Genomic DNA, 6,030 nt, shown 5'->3' with positions numbered 1-6,030 from the left:
CTTCCATTGTGTGATGACTTATTCAACCACCAGTGGAATCACACATATTTGGCATGTGGGTTATAATAATTCTTCTGTGAATATCTTCTTCACGAGTCACTACGCTTGCTGTTTATTTCTTCTGCTGATCGTCCCCGCTTTCCGTTTTCCTTTCTTTTGCTTTTGGAGCGGTGCAATTATACCCAGGCCCTGTGCATGCTAGGCTGGCCCTCTGCCATCCCCAGATGAAGGCATCTGCTTCCTAGGCCCTTCTTTTTGTGATATGTGTGTCCTTTCCAAGTTATGTTTCCCTAGTTTCATTTTACTTCGTTTAAAATACCAAGTTACACAGTGTGTGCGTGTGTGTGTGTGTAGCAGATATTTTGGATTTGTCTTACCTGTCTGTCAGCCTCATTTGTTTTTTCATAATAATGTTTTATAGTTTTTCTTTTTACTAGACTACTAACCCGTTCTGGGGCAGGGATGTAGCTCATTGGTAGAGCACTTCCCTAGCATGTGAGAGTTCCTGCGTCCAATTCCAAACCCCACAAAAAAGAAGAAATCCTTCTGTGGTGGGGCAAGCTGTTTCCCTGTTTAGGGCTGGGATGGGGAAAGATGTCTTTATCTGGCATCACTGTTTGACTCTTTTGCTTCTGTTGACACCATAAGGGGCTCAGACACAATCTGACTCTTGGTGCTGAGTCTCCTCAGGATCTTTGTTTCTGTCTCTAACCTTGTGTTTCCTGGAGTTGAACATGTCTGTTTTTTCCTTGTGTTTCTCTCACATTTACATGGTGTATTTTGTTGTGAAAGTCTTTTCAGGAATATGCTTCCTCTGGATCCTCCCTTCTTTGTAGTAAACCTTCTCTGTCCCCTCTTAATTAATTAATGACACTCTTTCCTTGCAGCACTACTGGTCACAATCCACAGAACTCTTAGCCTGGCCTCCAATTGAGGCTGGGGGAGAAGGAATACACTCTTCAAAGTGAGTTTCCTCTTGTGTCCCCAGGTCCCACCTTGCCAGGAAGGAGACAGTTCATGTGGTAGGATCAGAAATCTCCATGGTCAAGAAACTTGGGATGTAACACATTTGTACATGGAAGCAATGCTAGGAATCCCTTTGTATAGCTATCCTTAGCTCAACTCACACACACAAAAGAAGTTTCTAGGCCAAGAGATCCCAGAGTCTGAGGCCTCTCCCTGGAGAGGGCAGGCCGCCCAGTGACAGGACAAATCCCAGTGGCTGATGATTTCCACAGGACAGCCAGAAATTGAGTCCTGTGTTGGTGGCTTGTTTGTTTCCTTTCTTTCTGACTTTTCTTGTGGGGATGAGGTGAGGACCCTTAGTGAGTCAAAGGAATTAATCACATCTCACTTCATAGGCTTTCTATACATAACTGGGTCCCGTAAGACACCTTACTATCTTTATATATTCCCTTGTTTTCCCAACTCGATTGCCTTTTCTTTCCTCATCCCCCAGTTATGCTGTGCTTTATGAGAGTCTTTTATTGGTGTGTGTTTGCAAAATGTGGATTGTTCTGGAAGCTGTTAAAGATGCAGAGTGTCAGAGTCCACCTCACTCCATAATTTTACCTTTCTTCTTTCAAAGAACTAGTATCAGACTGTAAATATATTTACACATTCTGTGACATGTCTTTCATAGTCATAACACTTTACTGCTTTTCATAAGGTAAAATATTTTAATTTTGTAAGAGTTTGGTATCATTTTGCAAACCTTATTGCCCAGTTAAAAACACACAAATATTCTCTTGTTTTCTAGGTTTTTTGCAGTTTTAATATTTACAATAAAGTCTGTGATCCATTTTAAGTTAGTTTTTATATAGGGGATGAAATATGTTGAATTTCATATTTTTGTATATAGCTTTACAAGTGTTCTGGTACCATTTGTTTAAAAGCATGCCTTTTTTCACTGGATTGTGTATGTCAAAACTCAGGAGAAGTGTGTTTTAGGGAGGGGGGAGTTTGTTTCTAGATCCACTATTCTATTCATTCACCCGTGTGTTTAACTTTTCACCAGAACCACATATAGTAAGTCTTAAAATTGGTAATGGGGCTTTCCTTCTTTGTTTTTCTTGAGAATTGTTTATATTCTTTAGAATTTCTATCAGAAAGCTTAGGGCAGTTTCCTCAGAGACTTTATGAGCTAAGCATTGATGGGTCATTCTGCTGTCCTAGATATTTAGGAGGCTGAGATTGGGAGGATTGCATATTGAGGCCCACCCAGGCAAATAGTTCGAGAGACCAGAGCAGTATGGACCAGAGGTGTGGCTCAGGCCATAGATCACCTGCTCTGCAAGTATGAAGCTATGAGTTCAAATCCCAGTCCCACCAAAAAAGAAGCCATTCAAGGTTTTATATTGCCTTTCCATAGAAATTCTAGAAAAGTTTGTAAACAGCTAATAAAATGCTTGCCTGCTCATATTTTGGTTAGTTTGCATTGACTCCATAGATCACATTGAGGGTTATTTACGTCTGAATACTACCAAGTTTTCTAAGCCATAGACACAGTGCACGCGTCATTGTTTAGATTTTCCTTTCTTTTTATTCTCATTTTAATGTGTTTTAAGAACAGGGTCTTACTATGTTGCCCAGTCTTGTCCTTCCATGGCTCAGACCATCCTCCAGCCTCAGCCTCACAAGTAGCTTGGGCTCCAGGTAATGCTCCACTGCTGGCTTCTTGGCACCTTTCAAGATCCTGTGTTTGTAGTTTTCAGCATACAGAGTCTGCACATCCTTTTCAAAGTTTTATTCCTCTGGTCTTTGTGGTTAGTTGAGGCTGTTATAAACAACAGTGACTTCTTAATTGCAAAATTCTAACTCTTTAGTGTTGCGATTTAGGCATACAACCCACTTTTGAGGATTAACCTTGCTCCCTTGACTTTGTTAAGCTCATTGTTGTTTCCCAGAAACATTTTTTATGATCTTGTGATTTTTCTTTATAAACAATCATGCTATCTTAAAAAAAAAGCCTGTTTTATTTCTTTCTTTTCAATCTCTATACCTTTAGCTACAAAATGTGGAGTTTCCTACTAAGGTGCTGGGGTTTCAACCCAGGGCTTTGTGCACGCTGGACAAGTGTTCTACCACTGAACTCCACTCCAGCCCAGGTTATCTGTTCTCGAGTGAGGGTGAGAATTTCTGTCTTCTGAGGACTGTGTGCATTGCATGTAAGTCACTGAATTTAGCTCATAGAGCTGTAAGCCTATTTTTTTTTCCTCTGTGGAAACTAATCGTGATACACTCTTTTGTTTCTGACATTTGTAATAAGTGTCTTCTAACATTTTCCCCTTACACGGCAGTGTGATGATGGAAGCGACCTCCACCTGTTGTCCCTGTGTAAGCACTGCCTTAGGCCTTCCCTCCTCAGTTGCTGAAAGCTTGGGTTCTTCTGTGAAATACTTAGTAATGTTAGACTTTCACACTTCAAGGTCAGATTTTCTTAGTCGCCCACTTGCATGGGACACCAGCATGTGCAGGTCAAATAGTCTTTGCTTTGCCAAAGTGCAGCTACATCACACCATCTGTGAAGCAAATCTTTCCCAGTCCCTGAATCCCAAGCAGTTTTGGTGTAGGTTGTCTATGGCTGTGTGTTCAGCAGGTATCAAACTCCAAACCTGTCTTCAATCTGGAACAAGGAGAAGAACGGTGAATGGTGCAGGCCCAAACCCCACACAGGGCCCTGAGGTGAGTGGTGGAGATGCCTAGATCCTTTCCCTCATTCAGAAGTGATGGATTCTGATGTGATGTGCCCTCTCACTGGTACTGTTTTTCTCTCATTTATGGCCCTGTTCTCCCACGATCTCTTAGTCCCTGTCTCTCCCTGGCCCTGTGTTTTCCTTCAGACTTCTAATAGTGGGCCCAATATGCTTTCATACTGCACTGTGATAGTGAGTTGTGACTGGTGAAGTTGAAATGGACGGTGTTAAGAAGGTGTGTAAAGGGAATTTTCCCTAGAAAAGAAGCAGACACCTGAGGAAAGCCACCTTGTGCTTTTTACCCTTTCCCATTTTTATTTGCAACAGGAATGGTGTTTGTAGATACAGTGACAATCCAGGACCCAAGTGCCTCTTGAGGATGTGCAGCAGAGAGATGGAGTGACCTGGCTCTCTGACAACTCAGGAGCTTCTGTTCCAGCTTTGGACACCTGCATCTGGTTGTTTATCACAGGAAAGAAAGATGGACCTCTGTGTTTGAGCCACTTTTGAATTTTTGGGTAGGACAGGAGTTGGTTCTGTGAGGTGTAGCTGACCTTGATTGTAATTGGAACACTGTATGCTGAGAAAGTATTAGGAAATCTTTTAATGTAATTAACCATACTGCTATGTCCTTTGGGAAGGCAAAAGTCCATCAAATAGAATACAAAAGTTCAACCCTAAAGGAAATATGATACATCAGATTTCATTAATATCAAGCAATTTAATTTTTCCAAATGACATCTTCAAGAAAGCAATAAGTTTGACTGGAGGTGTAACTCAGTGTTAGACTACCTGCTGATCATGCCCAAGAGCTGGGTTGAATCCCTAGGAACACACACACACTCAAGGCTGCCATCTGGAAAGGAGTTTCTTTAGGGACGTATGACAGAGAACACAAAAATCAGGGCTGCAGTGTATCGGTGGTAGAGCTCTTATACAGCCTGCATGGGTGCTTGGATTCAATACTCAGAACCCAAGAAAACTCCTCCTCCAAAAAATGAAAACCACAAAACACAGCAAAGAAATCAGTAGGAAAAAGTAAGACAACACAGTGTAAAGTTGGCAAAGGACTTGAGGCAAGACTTCACAGAAAAGGGTAACTAAATGAACAGTGTGCACATGAAAATGTGCGCATCAGAACATTACAGAACACAAACGCCAGAAATGTTGTTGCACCACACACCCTCCAGAATGACTGAGATGAAGACTGAAAATACGAAATTTATGTAGGATGAGGAGAACCTCGAACTCTCATGCACTTCTGAAGGAAGTGCATTTTTCTGCAGCTACTTAACAAATTGAACTTTTCTTCTAAGGACAAATTTGTGCCTCCACCATATTTCAGCATTTTCACTCCTAGGTGCTTACTCAAAAGGAAAGAGTGCATGCATCTACTAAAAAGCATTACAAGAATGTCCATAGCATCTTTAATAATACACAAATGGCAGACAATTCTCATGTTCACTATTGAGTGCATGGATAATTTGTGATGTATTAAACCATAGATTTCTTCACCACAAGAAAAAGTAATGAACTATTGCTATTTGCGACAACACAGATGCATCTCAGAACACCGTTGAGCAAGGTAGCCAGACTCAAAGGAAAATATCCTCCATAATTTTGTTTCTATGAAATTTTAAGTTAGGCAAAACCAGTCCTCAGCAGTAGAAGCCAAAACAGTGACTGTCTTTGGGGCACTGCCTGGAAGGGACACAGTGATGTCTCTGAGGTGCTGTGTGGATCTGAGTGCGAGGAGAGGATTCCAGTTCTGAAAGGTGCAAAAGCAGGTCAAGGGTCAGGGAGAAGTGTGGCTACTGCTGGGGGTACCAAGTGGACATCAGTATGAGAGAGCCTTAAGGGTCCTAGAAATGGTGAGAACATAAATATACACATGTGCAGAAAATTCCGAGATGCACGCTCATGATGTGTGCACTTTCTATAAATTGTACCTTCACAGAAAAGTATAGAATAAAAATCTTGCACACTCAGAACTTCTAACACACACTTTGATTTTTCTTGGACTTGTATTTGTAAACTGAGGATCCTGTGTTCCTGTTCACCGCCCCATTCACCCCTGCCTCTGAGGGACTTCCTGTCTCCCAGAGAGGAAGGACTGTGGAGTTGCTCTTATTTCCCTTTTCCTTTATGTGATTCTGTGAGGACATCAGGCACCCCCTCTCCTGTCAGGCATGTTTCTCAAGTGTTTACTGCAAGGCCATCTCTCTAGTTCTGTGAGCCCATGGAAGGACTGACCCCCAATAACTATGGACTGCTCTCAAGTAGACACACCTCCTAAGACACTTCTATCCACAGAGAAGCCACAGCAAAGCATCAT

The sequence above is a fragment of the Castor canadensis genome, unplaced genomic scaffold, assembly GCF_047511655.1.
Source record: "Castor canadensis unplaced genomic scaffold, mCasCan1.hap1v2 HAP1_SCAFFOLD_66, whole genome shotgun sequence".
Taxonomy (NCBI): Eukaryota; Metazoa; Chordata; class Mammalia; order Rodentia; family Castoridae; genus Castor; species Castor canadensis.
The sequence above is the reverse complement of the archived record's forward strand: the minus strand, read 5'-3'. Positions refer to the sequence as shown.